We start from the raw sequence: 24,149 nt of genomic DNA on the forward strand, positions 1-24,149 counted from the left end.
GGTAATCCAGTCCCAGATTCTTCCAACTTCAAACGGAAGGTGACAAGTGGATAGTTTAGCAATGAAGTCAGATTCATTCACTGTCAAGAGATCGGATATTCCCAATTGTGCTTTTTGAAACACTTCTAGACACTCAGCGGGAGTTTCCGAAAATAAATCAAGCAATAATTGCTGCTCGTCCAGAACGGTGCTCGTTGGATACGCCATCTTTGAAATCTGAATGATTTTTTTTTCACAATAACTGCACTTATGTCATTCATCCCAAGTAACAATTTCAAGACTTCATGGATTTATTTGAGTTTTTTGACGGTTTTATCGCTGCTTTGTTCAATGCTGCAAGATTAGCTTTATTTGTTTTATATTAATCTTATTTTACATAGTTTGAAAAGAATCAATTTAACAAAGGATATTAAAATGTTAACTGGTAGTCTTTTGTGTGAAAATACAACATCAAATTGCTATCTACGATCTTGTTCGGATTGTCCAGATTCTTCATCATTGGAAAATACTTTATTCGCTGAGTTTGAAGAAAAATATATTGATCAGTTATCATTTGAGCAATGGGTGACCACGGATAGGTGTGACATAGAAACTATTGTAAAACCTGTAGATGAGTTTGTGTCATATTTTTGCTTGAAATTAGAAAGTTTAATCCTCACGATTTCATTAAAACAGAACAATCCAGCTTTTTGAAAAATACGAAAAATACATTACAAAATGGTGAATTTTTAGTCATTTGTGATTTTTCTGAAAATTACAGCTTTGTATTGCAAGATGAAGTGCAGTCCCATCACTGGAACGTACAACAAGCTACAATTCATCCATTCGTTATTTATTTTAATGGAAGTACGCAAATTGAACACTTAAGTTTTATTATAATTTCCGAAGATTTAAGACACGATTCAGTATCCGTAAACTTGTTCATTGAAAAAATGATTAACTTTTTACGCGTTGATAAGCATAAAGAAGTCAAAAAGATTTCATGTCTGATGGAGCAGCGTCGCAGTACAAAAATCGTAAGAATTTTTCGAGCCTATGTCAATTTAAATCAATGTACGGAATTGATGCAGAATGGCATTTTTGCTACATCACATGGCAAAGGTCCTTGTGATGCTATTGGAGGAACAATGAAGCGCATGGCCACAAGAGCAAGTTTAGCCAAAGAACGTGAGCATCCAATTAAAACTGCGAAAGAACTTTTTGATTGGGCAAATCGTAGAAAAGAAAAGATTTAACCAAATTATCATTTTGTTTTACTACTACTGAAGAGTACGAAATAAAGGCTTCAGAGCTCAGCGAGCAATTTAATAACGCGAAAACGATCCAAGGAACCCAAAAATTTCACTGTTTCATTCCATTGTCGGAAAATAAAATTAAAGCAAAACTATACTCAAACTGTGCTGATAATAATTCAAAAGTGTTCGATATTTTAAAAAATTTGAATAAAAATAAATAAAAAATAAGTATTAATAAACTGTTTTCATGATATCATAACCCATACCAAAATTCAAACCCAAAACTCTTAGAGTTTCTATAACAACATTGTGTAACTGCCACATTTAATTTAATACTTAGGATAAAATTGAATTGAAAATTGTGAAATGTTTGAAATGTCATAACTTTTTTGTTTATTAGTTTACCATCACCAAATTTTTATGGTAGATAGCTAATATAATGGACCGTTTTCCCTAAAAAAATTACGTTCGAAAAAAGATAGGGTTTTGAGATATTTGAGTTTTTGTGACAAAAATGATATTTTTAAAGGCAAAAAAAATTTTTTTTTGCTGTGCACATTTTCTTAAGAATCACCATTTAGTTGTCTAACTTTGCTGAAAAAATCATAACAATCGAACATTCCGTTTTTGCTGTGCAGCTTTTTAAATATTTTTGAACTATTTTCACATACACCCTTTTGAAAAGTTAGTCGTGACTCAATATGAAGATTTGATATCGAAAAATGACGATTTAGATGAAATTGAAAAACTGTGCAAAGTTTCAACTCAATAGAAAATCATGAATTAAAAATTTTCTTAAATTTTGATGCTGTTGCTTGGAATCGCTCTGCTTCACTGATAACAATCAGCTTTGGCACTGCAGGAATCTTCTGTTTTTTCGTAGATCTCCAGAGTTTTTTGCAATTCAATTCGGCCGGTTTCTATGTTACTTGCCAAAAGAAATGAATCAGATTGGGCAATTGCAATGGTCGGTTTGAACCCTTGTGCTGCTTTGATGGGGATGAGAACTGTACTCAATGCATGCAACAGATGCAACAAACGAACATCTAGAACAAATGAAACAATACAAAATATTTTTTGAAGAAAAATACATACATTGTAAGTTAAACAACCCATGATCGTTAAGAAAATTATTTTGCGCTTTTCAGTGTAATATCTTCACTTGTCATAGACGAGTTTGTACAATCCCATTTTATTCCACCACTTAATTGTACCTTGACAGATGCGTATTTCGACCTCAACAGTAAGGTCGTCTTCAGTGTGTAACCGTCGGTTACAAATCCTACTTGTAGCTCCACCACAAGTTCCATTTTCCCGAATTCATTATCCCAATTTCGACCCAATACACCCTTTTGGAAAGTTATTATGCTATGAGCATCGCTTCATCAATGACATGGGTGATGTGATAGAGCGTATAAATGTCAATACTGTCAGTTGTGAGTGGCCACGCATTAGGGTCTCGTCAACATTTCTCACCAACACGAACGCAGGTTCGTGGTTGCAAACAATCCCATTTGATTTTGCCGTGACAGCTGCTCGTGGTGGCAAACAAACCGAGTAAAAGTGTGAGTGAAACGTGCGTGTACGTACACGATCGCTGAAAGCCTAATAATCGAGCAGTTTGAGCAACGGAGCAAAACATTACCCCGCTCATTTTGAATGACGTGCAGATGGAGCGCGGGTGAAATCATGCAATAGGGTGCGGAACAATAAAATTAAACATAAAAATTGAACATTGTAATTGTTCAATGTTTATACCTAGAAAAGTATAAAAGATGGGATGTCGAATGTGAATGTTCTCTTTTTGCTGTGGATTCTTGTACGTAATAGTAGTGCGCGCGTGTGTAAATGTTATTAAATTTTGAGGTTAGTTTGTTAGTACCTCGTTTTAGTGGAAGTGTTATTAATTGTTAATTGTTTTCTTTGTTAGATCAGATTTAGTACGGACAAGTTAGTACGTATTAAAAGAAAACTATCACCAAAGTGTAGTACGGTGAATATTAGTACGGTTAGTTATTGGTAAAGTTAATAATTACTTGAAACTAATGTTAGTAAATTATTATAGCTAAACGAATTAAAATCCAACGAAAAATAAGTGAACAAACGAAACAAACAGAAATACCAACAAGAAAAAGGTAAATGATTTGTTAAAATGTGAAAAAGTTAGAGGCTAAGTGAGAGGACGTCACAAGGGGTCTAATGTGTTGTGGTTAGGTCCAGCGGGCCTTTTTCTTTTTGTTTGTGGCCTTTCTTTGGCAGAATACTATTCCCGGAACTTCCGGACGCGCAGTGAACCAAACCCAGCAAGAAGAAGCCTGAGTGAACGACCAATCCAGGCCCTCGTTCGGTGTCAGCGACGACGCCATCTTTCTCCGACCATCTGCCGGCCAGAGCCGGTTCAATCCAGTCGACCGTTGTGCGACGACGCCATCTTCAATCCCATCATCCTCCGGCCAAAGCCAGTGTGCCAAGACGCCATGACGAACCACAACGCGTTCCGATGGGCGGCCTGATCAACCGCTCGTCGACCTCCGTGGCCACCATCCGGCCAACCAGACCACCAAACAGCAGCTAAACCGCAAGTAACCCCCCCCCCTTCTCATGTGACGATGTGACCAAATAAACCGGTATTGTTATTATGAAGATTATAGCCTCGTATATTCAATCAGAGGAAACCCCGGTTAATGGGGGCAGCAGGGACTTTGTCCAAGGGCTTGACGATCCCTCCCCAGGCCATCTGCGAGTTGTGGCGCCTGCCTAGGATGTGGTGGGGTTTGACAGTGGGCCCTGTTAAACCTCTATAAAAAGCTGCATGTATCCGCAAGTAGGCTCCGCCAAAGCGACCGTGTGCCGCTCAAAGCGCACAAGCCCAAGTCCTGGTGTTAGGTGGGACGCTAAACAGCCCTGACACGACGGCCCTCCGGCGAGACAGGAGGTTTGCGCAGGCCCAATAAGCCGCCTGGAAAACCAATAATTACGAACAATATAAGAGATAATGCGACTCGATATAATCGGCAAAGACCTAGGCGACGAATAAAGGATCACGATTGGAAGCTTGGAACATGGAACTGCAAGTCGCTAGGTTTCGCAGGTTGCGACAGGATGATCTACGATGAATTACATCCCCGCAACTTCGACGTCGTGGCGCTGCAGGAGATTTGCTGGACAGGACAGAAGGTGTGGAAAAGCGGGCATCGGGCGGCTACCTTCTACCAAAGCTGTGGCACCACCAACGAGCTGGGAACCGGCTTCATAGTGCTGGGAAAGATGCGCCAACGCGTGATTGGGTGGCAGCCAATCAACGCAAGGATGTGCAAGCTGAGGATTAAAGGCCGTTTCTTCAACTATAGCATCATCAACGTGCACTGCCCACACGAAGGGAGACCCGACGACGAGAAAGAAGCGTTCTACGCACAGCTGGAGCAGACATACGATGGATGCCCACTGCGGGACGTCAAAATCGTCATCGGTGACATGAACGCGCAGGTAGGAAGGGAGGAAATGTATAGACCGGTCATCGGACCGGATAGTCTGCACACCGTATCGAATGACAACGGCCAACGATGCATAAACTTCGCAGCCTCCCGCGGAATGGTAGTCCGAAGCACCTTCTTTCCCCGCAAAAATATCCACAAGGCCACATGGAGATCACCTAACCAAGAAACGGAAAACCAAATCGACGGTAAATTCTTCTCCGACATCACGAACGTCCGCACTTACCGCAGTGCGAATATTGAATCCGACCACTACCTCGTTGCAGTTTGCCTGCGCTCAAAACTCTCGACGGTGTACAACACGCGTCGAAGTCGGACGCCGCGGCTTAATATTGGGCGGCTACAAGACGGTAGACTAGCCCAAGAATACGCGCAGCAGCTGGAAGTGGCACTCCCAACGGAAGAGCAGCTAGGCGCAGCGTCTCTTGAAGATGGCTGGAGAGATATTCGATCCGCCATTGGTAGCACCGCAACCGCTGCACTTGGCACGGTGCCCCCGGATCGGAGAAACGACTGGTATGACGGCGAATGTGAGCAGTTAGTAGAAGAAAAGAATGCAGCATGGGCGAGATTGCTGCAACACCGCACGAGAGCGAATGAGGCACGATATAAACAGGTGCGGAACAGACAAAACTCGATTTTCCGGAGGAAAAAGCGTCAGCAGGAAGATCGAGACCGTGAAGAGTCGGAGCAACTGTACCGCACTAATAACACACGAAAGTTCTATGAGAAGTTGAACCGTTCACGTAAGGGCCACGTGCCACAGCCCGATATGTGTAAGGACATAAACGGGAACCTTCTTACGAACGAGCGTGAGGTGATCCAAAGGTGGCGGCAGCACTACGAAGAGCACCTGAATGGCGATGTGGCAGACGAAGATGGCGGTATGGTGATGGACCTGGGAGAACGCGCGCAGGACATAATTCTACCGGCCCCGGATCTCCAGGAAATCCAGGAGGAGATTGGTCGGCTGAAAAACAACAAAGCCCCTGGGGTTGACCAACTACCAGGAGAGCTATTTAAACACGGTGGTGAGGCACTGGCTAGAGCGCTGCACTGGGTCATTACCAAAATTTGGAAGGAGGAAGTTTTGCCGCAGGAGTGGATGGAAGGTGTCGTGTGTCCCATCTAAGGGCGATAAGCTGGATTGTAGCAACTACCGCGCAATCACATTGCTGAACGCCGCCTACAAGGTACTCTCCCAAATTTTATGCCGTCGACTAGCACCAATTGCAAGGGAGTTCGTGGGGCAGTACCAGGCGGGTTTTATGGGCGAACGCTCCACCACGGACCAGGTGTTTGCCATTCGCCAAGTACTGCAGAAGTGCCGCGAATACAACGTGCCCACACATCATCTATTCATCGACTTCAAAGCCGCATATGATACAATCGATCGGGACCAGCTATGGCAGCTAATGCACGAAAACGGATTTCCGGATAAACTGACACGGTTGATCAAAGCGACGATGGATCGGGTGATGTGCGTAGTTCGAGTTTCAGGGGCATTCTCGAGTCCCTTCGAAACCCGCAGAGGGTTACGGCAAGGTGATGGTCTTTCGTGTCTGCTATTCAACATCGCTTTGGAAGGGGTAATACGAAGAGCAGGGATTAACACGAGTGGCACAATTTTCAATAAGTCCGTCCAGCTATTTGGCTTCGCCGACGACATAGATATTATGGCACGTAACTTTGAGAAGATGGAGGAAGCCTACATCAGACTGAAGAGGGAAGCCAAGCGGATTGGACTAGTCATCAACACGTCGAAGACGAAGTACATGATAGGAAGAGGTTCAAGAGAAGACAATGTGAGCCACCCACCGCGAGTTGGCATCGGTGGTGATGAAATCGAGGTGGTAGAAGAATTTGTGTACTTGGGCTCACTGGTGACTGCCGAAAATGATACCAGCAGAGAAATTCGGAGGCGTATAGTGGCTGGAAATCGTGCATACTTTGGACTCCGCAAGACGCTTCGATCGAATAGAGTTCGCCGCCGTACCAAACTGACCATCTACAAAACGCTCATTAGACCGGTAGTCCTCTACGGACACGAGACCTGGACGATGCTCGTGGAGGACCAACGCTAGTTCCACTTTTGCTCGTTCTTCCCGGGTTCGAAAGGAACCGTCAAGCCTCGACGTCCTTGTGATTCGCAAGTGAATTAGACTTTGCATTTAGGCCACTCCCCCCCCCCCTTTCTAGGTTTCATCGTTGTTTCATAGCCCTATTCATAATAATCAACCTGTGTTTCATCCAAAGTCAAATGTAAGTACTGTTCCTGCCTAGTATGTGTACCCCCTGCCGACAAGTGGCGATGTTTATGCTCAAAATCATAGCAATAACGACCCTGTAGATTCCAAACCCAAAGTCCCTTAGCTGGCAAGTTTCAAGTGTCTCGTACTTGACTCGACTTCCAAGTACGAGACACTGAAGACGACCTTACTGTTGAGGTCGAAATACGTATCTGTCAAGGTACAATTAAGTGGTGGAATTAAATGGGATTGTACAAACTCGTCTTATGACAAGTGAACCCATGATCGTTAATCAGTCTCATATAAACATCAATATAGGGCTAGTATGCGACTGCAAGCAGTAAAACAATAAAAAATTAAACTAAATAAGTTTTATTATTTCATAACTTTACTCAATATATTCAATATGCAGCTGTATACTCGCTATAACATTCGTACTTTGGTATATTTTCAATGAATAAAAATGTCGCCAAGAAAAAATTGAAAATCTGCATCCTCCATAGGAAATGTTGTTGAAGTCCCTATACGAAAAAAAAAAAATCAGAGTCAACTTCTCATGTTCTATTTCAAATTATACTTATCTGATGAAAAGGTATCGAAATACTTTAATGCAAAACCATACAGGATTCGAGGAACTCCAAACGCTTTATGCATGCATTACATAGGTTGCGGTAGATTTTCTGTAAATAACAATATCATTTTCACTATCATGAAATTTGAGTAAAGGCATGAATACTTACAATCAAATTCGATAATAAAGAACCTAGCATTCAACAAAATGAATATTGAATGCGTTGCGTTGTAACGGAGTATTTCGTAGATTGCATACTGATAGCTGTCATGTATATTCTTTAACTTTCTTACCCCAACTGCTTATGGATTACTATTTGGGAATTAATAACAACCCAATTGGAGGTCCCAAATGATAAAGCATGAAAACTACCATTGCCGGCTACGCCCATCTTCTCCGTTACTAGGGAAGGGAAGGAAATGATGATATGACATCTACTTTGTGAGAGGCCAGCGACTCACCGACGCCCTCATAGATGTCAAGGAGTTGGATGGTTGGTAGGGAATTTAGTTTTGGAATATCATCATAAGCAAATGATATGATAAGTTTATTCAAACGTTGGGAGTGACCATGCTAAGAAATTTATGTCACTCCTTTTCCTAGATGTTTAACTTCCTGGGATGGGACAAGGTATTAGACTTGCCCTGGCTAATAAGCCTAGGTTTAAGCGCCATTGCTCGCTCTCTGAAACGAGAAGAGAAGAATCATATATGGAAAACCCCTCCCCGCATTGCTAATGTCATATTCAAACTAAAAGTATTTATGTCAAGGATTGAGTGTACTTATTGCCCCTCTTTGAAAACATTATTCGCTCTTGTCTAGGTATATATAAATGATATTATGTACATCCACAGACATTAATACGTGCTACGTTCTTGAATTTCCCAACGCTTGAATAACTACAATTTGATTGTATCTTTTCTATAAACACCCGCGTGGGTAATAAAATTTGTCTGGTAGGGTATCCAAGCACTAGTGCAAAAGCGTACCATGGCTTGAACCGTTTGCAAGAAATTAGCATCTCATTGGTAAGAAATTAGTCTTAAAAGTATGAATGGCATATTTAGATATACTGAAAGTGATATATTTCATTAAAACATTCAATCATATTGTTTAAGGAATAAAATTAAATTAACCCACCGCCAACGATGGCAAAATATTAATATCTAAAGTAAATCGTTTTCACAGTTCTATTTAGCGCATCGAATAAGATGTGTATGACAATCAGATGCATTGTGACGTGACTCTTTTCACCAAGGGCGACAACTTTTTGAGACATGTTTTCCAGAAATTAATATATTGTCCATAGGGCTGTTGCTCCCTGAATTCTAAATGTGTGCCCATTTCAAAAACAATACAATTGAAAAAAAAACGCAAAATGTTTTCTATTTCTTGTGATTTCTATCAGTCGTGGCGATATAAAACGACACAAATGAAGCCAAAATTGTCTCTTTTCCGAATATTATTAACACAACCGCATACTAGAACATATCAGAACATATATCGTAGTGCTCAATAGGCAAATATAATCCAAAGTTGGTTATTACCCTCTTGAAACTATTAGATTGGAAAGTAGCGACGAAAATTACACGTATAATTACATATACACACATTAACATATACCCATATACCTACCGACATAAACTCATGTTCAGCCCTGGATTTAAGATTCTATTGTAAGTCGTTGTTCTGTGTTGGAAACATAATCACTATTGATTTGCCTTTGCTCTATAGCCGAGAGGACAGTGGCGATAAACCGATGCACTCCGTATGTACTTGTTGTCTTTACTGTTCTAATAATAATAATAATTAAAAATACACAATTTAATAGTGTAAATGAAAAGGGAATAACAGCCAAAATTGAATAAATAAAGCTATGTATGCGGAAGGATTACTGAAAGTATGTTTCTGACAGCAAAATGAAGAAAAACTTATTGCAGACATCTGTGTTCAGTAAGCAAATCAAAAACCAACATACCTGGACCGCAGAATACCTCTGATAACATCTCCGTTCGTAAAAAATACCACAAAAAATACCTCGTCCTCTCTGGATGGCAACACTTTCCTGTAGATTTTCTTACTTTAGCCGGTTAACGTTTTGGATGCAGATTGTCCACCCGATTCTTGAACTGCTGGCCATGTATCCTTTTGGTATTGATGATCTGCTTTCTTAGTGAACCTGTTTTGATGGTTGCACTAGCCATAGTTTCAGCCAAATTTTAATCTTCGGTGCAAACAATAGAATTCCACACGAGTAATTAGGCAGAAAAATGCAACAATCCTTCAGGCGTCAACTTGAAAATCTTCTACAGCTCCCAGTAAAAATTGAAAAATTTGACGGGACAAATATTTTTGCGTCTGCCTTCAGTCACAACATACTACGATCCTCTCAACAAAACGAATTTTGAATGCTGCGTTAAGACACTATCTTATTATCCAAATAAACAACGAATTCAAATATGTAAGATCACTCGATAATGGGAGTTAAACTATGGTGACTTCACAAATAGTCTGGCAGACAGAGTGATTGAATGAAATAAAAATCGATAAAAATAATTGCGACAGCTTAAGCAAAAAGTTTACAAAAACAGCTTTTCTAATTTTGCAAAAAAAGATGTAAATATAAGCAGTCAATCGCGAACAATGGAAGAAGTAATTTTGCCGAATTTGGTTTTGATTTGGAGAGATTTCTAGAACTTCATATCAAATACATTCGTTAATTACTAAATTAGGTAAAATTAAAGTAACGAAAATCCTTCACTTTGCACATTAAGTTTTCGTGCAAAGGGATCTCATGGTCTAATTTATCTCACGCGTTAACATTCTTCATGATTTTCGCTAGTCTATAATGTGTAGGGAGTCTTGTAGTATATTTGACATTCAGCTGCGCTCCGCATAGTAGTTTTTTTTCAGTAACGGCTTGTTGTGTAGTTTAATCTGAATTATTGTTCTGAATTAACTGAGAATTCTAAGTATATGGTTAATAAACCAATGCCAATGAGTGAAAGTGTATTACTGCAGTGAATATATCATAACCTGAGGATAAGGAATTGTTTTTTAAGCTTTGAGCCAGGCGTTGTGAAGACTTGAAGAGCAATCTTTGCCAAACTTGGTGACGTATCGCGCAACAGGTTCGTACAGTGTTTCCCACTTCGACGAAGGCTCTGCAGGATTCCCCAAACCGAGCTTCCGGTAATCGATATCCAGCTAATAATTTTGATACATACAGATATTGAAGATAGTGCATTATAGTTAATTTTAGTCGTTTACCAATTGAAATCCAAACTCTTCACGCAATTGGGGGTAACGGTCGATTACAGACTGGGCCCGGCTAAACTGTTTCAAGTGCTGCTGCCGTGCCGGGTAGCTGACTTCCCATAAGCTGAGCACAGTTGCCCAGGGAGCAATGTTGATCGCAAGCCACTGTACTGCTGCTTCTACGTCTGCAGATAGTTCTTTTTTTATTTTAACAATTTTTATTTGCTAATTATCTAATACATGCATTTTTCTCTTAGACTAGGTGTTCCGTGTTTTCTTAACACTATCATCCTTATTTGCTATGTTACGCTTTTAGTTATTATTAATACCCTTCAATTGCCTCTGGCAGTTAGGATATTTCCTCTGGTTGAATTAAACCATGTAGGAATTACAATGTTTTCTACTTAAACTAAACTTAACCTAATTTATACTAAGGGTACAAGGAGCTAATCGTTGCAATAGAAGATTGCAACGATTTTTGTCTAAAATTGGAAATTATTTTGTTGGACATTTGTTGCAATGTCTCAATATTAGAAATTCTATGAAGTTCATTGGTACTATACCACGGAGGCAACTTCAGAATCATTTTCAAAATTTTATTTTGAATCCTCTGAAGTGCCTTCTTTCTGGTATTGCAGCAACTAGTCCATATTGGCACAGCATACAACATGGCAGGTCTAAAAATTTGTTTGTAAATCAAAAGTTTGTTCTTAAGACAAAGTTTTGATTTTCTGTTTATAAGTGGATATAGACACTTAATATATTTGTTACATTTGGCTTGAAGGCCTTCAATGTGATTTTTAAAAGTAGCAGAAGTCCTAAATATTTAGCTTCGCTAGACCAAATAATTGGAACCCCATTCATAGTGACAATATGTCTGCTAGAAGGTTTCAAATAAGAAGCTCTCGGCTTATGTGGGAAAATTATAGGCTGAGTTTTGGAAGCATTCAGGGAAATTTTCCATTTTGCAAGTAAGTGGAGAAAATATCCAAACTTTTTGCAATCTACTACAAATGACACGAAGGCTTCGCCCTTTGGCTGAGAGACCTGTGTCATCTGCAAACAAAGATTTTTGACACCCTGGTGGTAAATCAGGTAAGTCAGAAGTAAAAATGTTATACAATATGGGCCCCAGTATGCTGCCTTGGGGAACACCAGCTCTAACAGGTAATCTATCAGATTTAGAATTCTGATAGTTTACCTGCAGTGAGCGTTCTGATAAATAATTTTGGATCAGTTTAATAATGTACAGAGGAAAATTAAAATTCATCAATTTTACAATCAAACCTTCATGCCAAACACTGTCAAATGCTTTCTCTATATCAAGAAGAGCAACTCCAGTCGAATATCCTTCAGATTTGTTGAGCCGAATTAAGTTCGTAACTCTTAATAACTGATGAGTGGTTGAATGCCCATGGCGAAAACCAAATTGCTCATCAGCAAAAATAGAATTGTCATTAATATGAACCATCATTTTATTTAAAATAATCTTTTCAAACAGTTTGCTTATTGAAGAAAGCAAACTGATTGGGCGATAACTAGAAGCCTCAGCTGGATTTTTGTCCGGCTTCAAAATTGGAACAACTTTGGCGTTTTTCCATTTATCTTGGAAGTATGCCAATTGAAAACATTTGTTAAATAAATTAACCAAAAAGGATAAAGAGCTCTCAGGAAGTTTTTTGATAAGTATGTAGAAAATACCATCATCACCCGGGGCCTTCATATTTTTAAATTTTCTAGTAATAGATCTCACTTCATCCAAATTAGTTCCCAACGAAGGGTCAAAAACATTATCTTGGTTGAGAATGTCTTCGAAGCTCCGTGTAACCTGATCCTCAATTGGACTAGTGAGACCTAGACTAAAATTATGGGCACTCTCGAAGTGCTGAGCAAGTTTTTGAGCCTTTTCGCCATTTGTTAATAAAATTTTATTTCCCTCTTTAAGCGCTGGAATTGGCTTTTGAGGTTTTTTAAGAATTTTTGTTAATTTCCAAAAGGGTTTCGAACTGGGATCCAACTTCGAGACATTATTCTCAAAGTTGGTATTTCTCAGAATAGCGACACGTTTTTAATTTCATTTTGCAAATCTCGCCAAATAACTTTTAAAGCGGGATCGCGAGTTCTTTGGTATTGCCTTCGCCTCACATTTTTAAGACGGATCAGAAGCTGAAGATCGTCGTCAATAATAATGGAGTTGAATTTAATTTCACATTTAGGAATTGCAATGCCTCTGGCTTCGACAATTAAATTTGTCAAAGATACGAGCGCATTATCAATATCACTTTTGGTATCCAAAGGAATATTAACATCAAAATTCCTATCGATATATGTTTTATATAAATCCCAATCAGCTCTATGATAATTAAAAGTAGAACTGATTGGATTATAAATGGCTTCTTGTGAGATTTCAAATGTCACAGGAAGGTGATCAGAGTCAAAGTCAGCATGAGTTACCAATTGGCCACACAGCTGACTTGAATCCGTTAAAACTAAATCAATTGTAGAAGGATTTCGACTGGAAGAAAAACAAGTAGAACCATTGGGATATTGAATAGTATAATATCCCGCAGAGCAATCTTCAAATAAAATTTTGCCGTTGGAATTGCTTTGAGCATTATTCCATGAACGGAGTTTGGCATTGAAGTCACCAATTACGAAGAATTTTGATTTGTTGCGAGTCAGAATAATTATCAGCTTTCAACAAATTCTTTTGCTGCCCATTGCATTGAAAAGGCAAGTAGGCTGCAATGAAGGAAAATTGTCCAAAATTTGTTTCAACAGAAACTCCCAATGTTTCAAAAACTTTGGTTTCGAATGAAAAATAATTTGTGTTTGATACGTCTATTAATGACGATGGCGACCCCACCACAGGCGCTGTCAAGACGATCATTTCTGTAGATAAAATAGTTTGGATCTCTTTTAATGGAGAGTCCTGGTTTTAAATACGTTTCAGTTATAATGGCAATATGGACATTATGAACTGAAAGGAAGTTGAATAATTCATCTTCCTTACCCTTTAGAGAGCGGGCATTCCAATTTAGAACTTTCACACAATTATTTGGATCCATTGAAACGGAGTCCGATAACAATTTTTGTGTGTACTTTATACCAACCTGAACAGCTTCAGGAATGGTATTTGCTTTGAACATTGCATCAATCATGTGATGCAATTGTTCAGTTAAAAATCAAAGTCGAAGCAGTCATGCTACCTGAATCGGCAACATGACCGTTATTTTCCGTTGGGACATGGGTATAAACCTCATTTTGAGAAGAGAAATTTTGTCTACCAGCAGCGATGTTTGCATACGTAGGCACATTGGAAAAATTGGAATTTACTGAAGTGCTTGCTACCCGTTGACGAGCGGCAAAATTTGTTTGTGAATTGTGGTGGGTATGAATTGTTCGACCGGTAACTGGTTTCGAAATTTGAGCGTTTGAAAAATTTCTACCCGTCGAATCTGGGATCCGATTGGAATTTCCCGTCATCAATTTTGCACGGGAATTCAAAACTTTTTTGCGTGAAGGGCATTCCCAGAAATTGGATTTATGATTGCCCCCACAATTTGCACATTTAAATTTATTGGAATCTTCTCTCACAGGACATGCGTCCTTGGCGTGAGAGGTTCCACCACAAATCATGCATTTAGCATCCATGTGACAATGTTTGGTACCATGACCCCACTTTTGGCACTTACGGCACTGGGTGGGGTTTTGGAAATTTCCCCCAGGCCTGCGGAAATGTTCCCATGTAACACGGACATGGGACATAATACAGGCCTTTTCCAAACTTTTCATATTATTTAGTTCACTTTTGTTAAAATGAACTAAATAAAATTCTTGAGAAATGCCCCTCTGAGAAGTACCAGAGTGGGATTTCTTTTTCATCTTAATTACTTGGACTGGTGAAAATCCAAGTAATTGAGAAATTTCAGTTTTAATTTCATCCAGTGATTTGTCATCACTGGGGAGACCTTTCAAGACGACTTTGAACAATCGCTCAGTTTTGTCGTCGTATGTGAAGAATTTATGGCGCTTCTCAGTTAAATACTGAAGAAGAAGTTTGCGATCGTCAAAGGATCCCGGCAAAACGCGGCAGTCACCCTTCCTAGCAATCTGAAATGAAACCTTGATCCCCTGAAGGTTACTCAAGATTTCATTCCGAAAACCAGAAAACTCGGCAACAGATACCACAATTGGCGGAATCCTTTGCTTTTTCGCATGAATCGAATCACCTGGGCTAGAGGTATATTCGATTTGCTCAATTTCATCATTAATCAAATCGAACTGATTGCTCAGTTCAATTGGAGAAGAATTATTTCCGATATTAGAGTTAGAAGGAATATCTGAATTCTCCAGCTTCCTTCTATTTTTTCCGCGCTTAGGCAGGACGGTCTTGAAACCTTGTTTCTTTGAAGGAAGTGGAGAATTCAGAGAATCCCCCTTCCTCTTGTTTTTATTAATGCTCATGGCTGAGCGTGGAGACGTGACCTTCTAAGAGGTTTTTTCCCAAAACGGTGTCCCTGCAGGATTACCACCGCTTGCCGGAATTTTACTTCCGCAAACGGGTCCAACGTAAAACGAAGGCACGGGTCCTTGCAAAGATCGTAACGGGATCAGTGGGTACAAATAGCGCTAAGAAGCACCGTTGAAATTAAAATAGCTTCGGGTAGTATTAAAAACTTCCTTCCGCAAAGAGAGAAAGAACCGCACAGCACGAAAGCACGATGCGGTCTCTGCAGATAGTTCTTGATTCTCAGTTTCCGTACCGTTCGTTTGAGCCGCGTGTGCTTCTTCCTTTTTTATCTTCATACGCTCGGATTGCTTTATGTAGTTGATCCAATTTACCGCCAGGATTCGATCGATTTCGTTTTGGAATGTAGTATGTGTCCTGTATAACAATTAATATGACAGTTATATGTGTTATGTGATATGCTCACTATGATTTACCTTACCTTACCTTACCTGGAACCTGGCTACGGTATCGGCAACTAGCTTTTGTCCGGCGTCGGATAGTGTGTGAGTAGCTGCAGTTTCCAGTACCCTTTTACCGTGATCAGACTGTGCTAGAAGGTAACGAAAGTATTTCGGTGTAAGCGTTGCTGGTGGTCCATATGATCTGTTTACCGATGCATCATTGGCTAGAAACTGAAAAAGATTATAAAAATCAATCACATAATAAAAAAAGTACTTATCATATACTATGTATAACAGTAGTATACAATGCGAAGCATTAAAAACAACAAACCTGGACGTCATCGTCGTCAGATTGCTCAGTTTTTATGTTCAGCAAATCTCCCTCTGTAGCAGCGGTATCGGTGACCTGAGTTTCGCCTCGATCGAACGGATCGTCCGAATTATTTATGATTCCACAATTTGTTTGAGCGTCTTCTGGGACATTTAATGTCGAAACCACGTCTCAAGAAGGTTTACTGCATTCCGGTGCATCTGATACAGCTTGTAGCTGTCCAAGAGTTTCACCGAATGGGTGACTCGCGACCTCATGCACAAATACACAATTTTGCAGGTTCTGAATTATGGGAAATGAGACAAACAATATTTAAGTCAACTGTTCTTAAATTATGAAATAACTATAACTTACGTTTCTTTTGCGCCAACTGGTAATCCAGTCCCAGATTCTTCCAACTTCAAACGGAAGGTGACAAGTGGATAGTTTAGCAATGAAGTCAGATTCATTCACTGTCAAGAGATCGGATATTCCCAATTGTGCTTTTTGAAACACTTCTAGACACTCAGCGGGAGTTTCCGAAAATAAATCAAGCAATAATTGCTGCTCGTCCAGAACGGTGCTCGTTGGATACGCCATCTTTGAAATCTGAATGATTTTTTTCACAATAACTGCACTTATGTCATTCATAAGCCGTGATCACGAAATTCATAAGTTTTGGTTATGAAACTCATAATCAGTTATTGAGGAACGCATAAGTCACTAATGAATCTGAAAACATTATCATTCATAAGTGGCAACTTATTAAAAGCTTCTTTTTTATCTCGGTGTAGATTTTTCCAAACCTTTGAACGAACGAAAAAGGCACCGATTAATCTGGGTTTTATTATTTTATAAGTTCATCACGTAGTAGGGTTACTGCTCCTTGACTTGTTTCTTATTTTTGTGATAGTGAGTACGCATGTTAGCAATAGGAAGCAACAAAATTGGTGCTTTATTTCTTTGTTAGGCGATAAGATGAATATATGTTCAATGAGATGGAAAACGGGACAGTTCCCATAAAATAGCACATTTTGCCCAAGTCTGAAAATTTTAACAACAGAATTTTTAAACTTTAAATACTAACATCAATGAGAAATCTATAAATGCCTTACATTTGCTAGAGTAAATAAGGGCTGAATAGTTAGAAGCAAAGCAAGCCTGATTATGCATTTAATAATTAGTTTTATTTCCAGAAGTTTTGAATAATAAATTGCTAATAGTTCTACACAGCATGGAAGCTGTCATTTCCAATATCAATACCTTTAATCAAACCCCATAGATTCAAAAGTTAAATGTAAATACGTAATGTAAATTAAATGTACGTTACGTTTATACAAGTCCTATGTCTCCTTTTCTAAAGTGATTTTTGCAATACATTTTGTGATGCACGAGAAAGGCATTAACGCCGCTAGGTGGATTAATCTGTTTTTTTTTTCTATTTTTCGTTGTTTTATTGCAAGACAAATTCGACGAATTGTAATGCAATTAAAAGAAACCATCGTTGAATCATTGTTGCGTAAAGATGAATATTGTTCTTGGCGTCGGGCTTCTGGGCACTTGGCATTTTATCTTCCTTCATCACAAATCGCGAAATGTTCGTGCACATGATTTTGCGAATGAGGCTTATCAAAAGGAGTGGCTCTTCGATATGGATCACTTCGACGCATACCTTCACATGATGTCAGGGCGGCCTGCCGCGGAGTCACCTGTTTCATTGATGCGGATGTTGATATGAAGTCCTCTCGCTCACTCTATCTAGCATAGGCCAGTGACGCTGTTCGGGGTGGTAAGAAGCAATCCCTCCTGGCAAGAAAATCCGGCACACAGCAAAAAGTTATAAAAGAGAGCTCCCTGCGGGATGGTTCCTGCACAGTTCGGATCGGTGTGATTGAAAACGGTACATTTTTGCGCACTTGTTCCATAATTTTGTGTGTTTGTGGTGAATCGAGACAAAAAGATATTGTTCTGCTGCGAGTTGTTCAACATGGTTCAAAGAAATGTGATGCTGGTGGCACTGGTGGGAATAGTCCTGATTAATGAATCTGCGGGTAAGTGTATTGTGAAATCTCGCTGTGAACGCCGAAAGAGACTTTTCAATAGACACTTTTTGAAAAAGCATATCATCCATTATTTTTCGCCCACAAAGCTATATCGATGCAATTCTATTAATTCAACAGTGTATTAATCTAAAATTTGTATTTAATCATCAGTTATTATACGGTCCACATATTTCCAAAAAAAAAAACAACAATATAAGTAATTTTATTCTGAAATTTTGTGTTTCGATCTGAAATGAACGATGCTTGTCATTATGCATCTAACAAAAATGATAACCAAAATATGCCAATATATATTAACTATATTATATTAACAGTAGAAAAACATGTGGGGAATCTAAAATTCACCACGGGCTTTATTGTATAATCAACTTAAGTCCTTTATTTCACGTCATGGACACCATACTACGAACCGTTTTTGATTAAATTGCTTTAAAACTTTTTGAGAACAGTTACAAAAATTTCTTCGTGTGCTTTCCCGTTATTTTTTTTTAATATTTACTTTCTATTTCTTTTTCTTCATGCAACACAACCATTTGTGACAGTCGTATTTTACGTGGTTTCCCTAATTTGGATTTTTCGTGCGATTTATTCGTGAATTTTGGAATTTACGCGAGTTTTACGCGCAAAGTGGGATTTACGCGAAATTATTTATGTGTTGCCAAAACTGAATATAGGGTCTGAGTATCAGACTCCGCCCACATTGGCTTCTTCGAGATGCCATTTTTCATCATCACACACCCACGTTTTAGAAAGACGTTGCCCAGGTGGCGAATGTTGTGCCCATGATGAAGAGAAAGGATATTGATAAAACACAACAAATGAAAATTTGTAATATTACAGCGGATTCGATGCGCATCATTGCCGTCGTAAATCGCACGTATTATTACATCTGTTTTGTGTAACATATTTTCTCAAAATTAAGCGATGCAATCATTTTGCGAGCCGGGTTAGGGATGTACAGGAATTTCGTACTGAAAAACGGTTTGGAAAAATGCTATGCTTTATTTTATTTCCGATTTTTTTTACGTAAATACACAATACAATAATTAAATAGTAGTTTGTGCAACAAGTTAGTTTATTTGTATGAGCCGTAACACTCGCACCGACCCCCTCCCTCCCTCTACAGCTTTACGTAATTTGTGAACGGTCTCAATGCTGAAATTTTTAGTTTTTGGGTTTTTGATATATTTATGAAAACATTCTAGGATAAATTTGTGGATTTTAAGATTATCAGGTTTTGTAATTTTTAGATTTTTGAATTTTCAGATTTAAGATTTTAAGACTTTTCGATTTTTAGAATTCCGATTTTTTAGATTTTTAGATTTTTAGATATTTAGATTTGAGTTTCTTAGATATTTAGATTTTTAGATTTATAGATTTTTAGATTTTTGGATTTTTAGATACTTAGATTTTTAAATTTTTAGAGTTTTGGATTTTTAGATTTTTAGACTTTTAAAATTTTGGATTTTAAGTTTTTTCAACCTTCTATTTTAAAATTTTTAGAATTTTAGATTTCTAGAATATAAATTTAAAGATTTCTAGATTTTTAAGTTTTCAGATTTTCAGATTTTTAGATTTTGAGATTTTTATACTTTCAGATTTTTGGACCTTTGATTTTTTGATTTTTTGATCCTTAGATTTCTAGATTTTAAAATTTTTAGGATTTGAGATTTTAAGAATTTTAGGTTCTAAGATTTTTTAATTTTTTGATTTTGAGATCTCTAGATTTTTAGTTTTTAAGACTTTTAGATTTTTAGATTTCTAGACTTTTAGATTTTTAGATTTTTAGATTTTTAGATTTTTAGATTTTTAGATTTTTAGATTTTTAGATTTTTAGATTTTTAGATTTTTAGATTTTTAGATTTTTAGATTTTAGATTTTTAGATTTTTAGATTTTTAGATTTTTAGATTTTTAGATTTTTAGATTTTTAGATTTTTAGATTTTTAGATTTTTAGATTTTTAGATTTTTAGATTTTCAAAATTTTAGATTTTTAGATTTTTAGAATTTTTGATTTTTAGATTTTAGGATTTTTAGATTTTTAGATTTTTTAAGTTTTAGATTTTTAGATTTTTAAAAATTTAAGATTTTAAGATTTTTGGAGTTAAGATTTTTAGACTTTTTATTTTTTTTTAGATTTTTAAATTTTTAAATTTTTCAATTTTTTGGTTTTAGATTTTTAGATTTTTGGATTTTTAGATTTTTGGGTTTTTAGATTTTTAGTTTTTAAGATTTTCCGATTTTAATATTTTTGAATTTTTAGATTTTCAGATCTATAGATTTTTAAATTTTATATTTTTAGATTTTTAGAGCCCTCAGGTCCTCTTCAATTGCACAAAGCCATCGTGGCCTTCCACGAAGCCTGCAACCTCTTCCGGGTTCTCTACTTAATATTATCTTCGCTTGACGTTCTTCCGGCATATGAACAACGTGACCGGTCTGCCGTGTTGTATAAGCTTAATAACATCCAGCCCTTTATACACCTGGTACAATTCGTAATTCATGCGACGCCGCCAGATACCGTTCTCCTGTTTACCGCCGAGTATTGTCCGCAGCTCCTTACGCTCAAACACTCCGAGAGCTCTCCGATCAGCCTCCTTTAACGTCCATGTCTCATGGCCGTATAAAGCCACCTGAAGAATCAGAGTAGTATACAGCGCGTGTTTTGTTTTCGTTTGCAGTCTACGGGACTTAAGCTGGTTACGAAGTCCGTATTTGCAGCTGCAATACGCCTTTTCACCTCGTGGGTAACATCATTATCGCACGTCACTAATGTTCCAAGATACACAAATTCTTCTACCGCTTCAAATTTTTCACCATCCAGCAACATTTCGCTACCACCACCACGTTGATTGCCAGCGACCATGGACTTCGATGTACTTTTGCTGGTATTGATCGTGAGTCCAATCCTCGCTGTCTCCCTCTTAAAAGGCACAAAAGCCTCTTCCACGGCAGGGCGATCAATTCCGATAATATCGATATCGTCCGCAAATCCCAGGAGCATATGCGATTTTGTGATAATGGTACCGCTTCTTTGCACTCCAGCTCTCCTAATCGCTCCCTCGAACGCTATATTGAACAGTAGATTCAAGAGTACATCACCCTGCTTTAATCCATCTAACGTCCAACCCGCTAGCAGGCATTTCCTCGTCTTCCCATATTTTCGACATAATATGGTGCAGAACTTCATAAAGCTGCTGACTGCCATGTTTGAGAAGTTCAGCCGGGAGCTGGTTCTACCCCGCAGCCTTATTGTTTTTCAGCTCTTTAACAGCTTTTTTAACCTCATCTTGTGTAGGTGACTCCACAGCTTGTCCATCGTCGCTTATATTCATTCTGTTTCCCGATGCACCGTCACTTCCTCTATTCAACAAAGTCTCGAAGTGTTGCTTCCACCTGGTAGCCACTTCGGTTTTATCTGTCAGCAAATTCCCTTGTTGGTCGTTGCACATGACGGGAGATGGCGCTGTCTTTCTCCGCACACCATTGACAGACTCATAAAACCTCCGCATATCGTTCTGCTCCATTTTTTCCTGCGCCTCACTAATAACTTGTTCTTCGTACTCTTTTTTCTTCCTGCGGTGGGTTCGTTTTTCGGCTGCTCTTGCTTCCTTGTACCGATCTCTATTCGATCGGGTACCCGACACCAACATCCGGCTTCTGGCAACGTTCTTCTCGTCTGTCACTCTCTGACACTCCACATCGAACCAACCCGTCCTGGGTCGCCTCTGTGCAGTGCCTACTACTTCTCGTTCTGTTGTGCTCACCGCTCCATCGACTCCCATAGATCGTTGATGTTGTCGCTAACGTTGATTGCACTTATCCGTTCGTCGAGCTTCTGGCGGTACTCAGTTGATACTCCTTCCGCCGACAATCGCTGGATATTGTAACGCATCGTTCGCTGTGATCTTTCGTTCGATACAGTTGACAACCGTGATCGAATTTTACTGACAACGAGGTAGTGATCAGAGTCAATGTTCGGACCTCTGAATGTCCGCACATCGATAACATCCGAGGAATGGCGCCCATCCACCAGAACATGGTTTATCTGGTTGCAAGTTTCACCATTTGGGTGTCTCCAGGTGTGCTTTCGGATGTTCTTTCGTGCAAAGTAGGTGCTACTGATGGCCATCCCTCTGGCGGCAGCAAAATTTACTAGCCGTAGGCCGTTGTCATTGGTAGCGGAGTGAAGGCTCTCCCTACCGATTATGGGACGGAAAAAGTCCTCTCTACCGACCTGAGCGTTAGCGTCTCCGATAACAATTTTCACGTCATGCTTCAGGCACTCTCCATAGGCTTTAGCAAGACATTCATAAAACGTGTCCTTCACGTCGTCGCATTTATCGTTTGTCGGTGCGTAGACGTTGATTAGGCTGTAATTGAAGAATTTCGCTAATGGGTTTCCTGCACCGCATCACTCGCTTCATCTGCTCTCCCATCACTACGAAACCAACTCCGTGCTCTGCTTTTCCGCCGCCGCTGTGATAGATGTTATATTGCGCATAAATCCCAAAATTTTATTCCCACCTTTGGGTTTCCGCGCCGAGCACTCAGCGCAAGTCTCGGCGACAAGGGGAAAGTTATAAAGTTGGTAACCCTGATTTTTGACAATTAATGTCGATTGTTTGTGTGAGTGCACCGATGTCAAAAAATAGAGCTTTTAGCTGAATTTTTCATTGTCAAATGCAAATTTTGACAGCATTATTCATGTATGAGTGAAAAACATGTATAAAAGGTCTATCGGGGAAGCAGTCGTGGAAGACAAATGTCATTGCCTTCAACGACGAAACGAAAAGTTTCAATGCAAAATGCAATACTTGAATGCAGTGTTGGTAGTTGGGTCCTGGTGAACAGACGCTCGAGGCGCACCTTCTCACTCTAGCTGATGTCAGAAGGACAACAGTGCCCAGGCTGTACTACCAGCTAAGTACACAACCCTTAGCTGGCGGTCTTTTGTCTTCGGGCGACCCGTGGAAGCGTGAGATAGGGACTTGTGGGGACAAGAGCTCTTTTGGGCGTTCCCTCCTTGATGTCAACCCACCATTTTGCAGCCCCTACCAACCTTACTTGCAATATTTCTTCATGATCTTACATTTTTCATAAGAATCCAACTATTTTGCATATTCCCAATTCTTATACAGATTTTGGTAGGTTCTTATACCGAATTGTTAGAAAATCGAACAGTCGCTGGTTGGGCGATAAAAAGCACTGGTGAGCAATTTCCAGTTGTTTCCTTTCACCCAAACGTTCGTATTCCGTCAAATCCATAATTTTGCTTGTAATAGTTTTTCGTCCTTGGACATAATCTTATGAATATGATTATCATTTCCAAACTTCCTACAGGGAATGAATCCAGAAGAGAATGAAAACGTCTCTCACTTATCATCTCTGTATCCAGTTTTCCGCGACCGGTAATGGCCAATGTAAATAAATACTAAGGTATGGAAATCCATATATTGTGTGCGTCCCTTTCGTGTATGGCGAAAAATCTTTCACTACTACATTCAAACGAGCTCCCATAAGAAGCCGTGCAAATATGTACGTCACCATTTGCTGTTTACATTTTCCATCATCTACTGATACACTTGCATTTGGTCTTCTTCCTCACCTTCTATCTAGTCTCATTGGGTAATGGCCGCCAGCTTTCCTGCGGGTTATGCAACGTACACACCAGTCAAGCAGTTTGACGAACATTGACTCCACCCCCAAGAAAACGCTTCGGTTGCTGCTTTGTTGGAACGTGTGTGAAGTTGTTCGAACAACCATTTGACAGTTGGCGGCTCGGTTGGAAAAAATTAAAACGGTTTGATTTTGGTTTGAGTTGTCGGGGGTGGAGTCAAGGTTCGCCGAACATGTTTGAGCATTTGTAGTGAAGTTGCACAAACTCCCATGTATTTTTTGATGGTTGGTGCTCAAGTTGGCGCTTCGGTCGTTCGTGTGTGATATTGTTGGTCGAATAAATTGATTGTTCGTGCCGCTGTTGGGAAAACTTCATGGATGTTTGAATAAACGGGAGGTGGAGTCAATGTTGGTCGAACTGCTTGACCGTGTGTACC

General features: G+C 39.2%; 1 protein-coding gene and 1 long non-coding RNA gene across 5 annotated transcripts in view; both read left to right on the top strand.

The window, feature by feature from the left end:
- The window catches only part of LOC134222806 (extracellular matrix protein A-like), a 101,495-nt gene that overhangs the window by 63,523 nt on the left and 13,823 nt on the right, over positions 1 to 24,149 (top strand). The window lies entirely within an intron of this gene.
- LOC134226053 (uncharacterized) lies at positions 2,920 to 3,878 on the top strand. 4 transcript variants are annotated; one of them, XR_009983385.1, is made up of 4 exons: positions 2,920 to 3,101; positions 3,166 to 3,243; positions 3,301 to 3,370; positions 3,450 to 3,878. It is a non-coding gene; the product is annotated as an uncharacterized LOC134226053 (long non-coding RNA). The 4 variants fall into 4 exon arrangements; XR_009983387.1 differs by having other exon boundaries at positions 3,166 to 3,228; positions 3,288 to 3,370; XR_009983384.1 differs by having other exon boundaries at positions 2,920 to 3,243.

Source organism: Armigeres subalbatus, chromosome 3 (genome assembly GCF_024139115.2).
Source record: "Armigeres subalbatus isolate Guangzhou_Male chromosome 3, GZ_Asu_2, whole genome shotgun sequence".
In the NCBI taxonomy this organism is placed as follows: Eukaryota; Metazoa; Arthropoda; class Insecta; order Diptera; family Culicidae; genus Armigeres; species Armigeres subalbatus.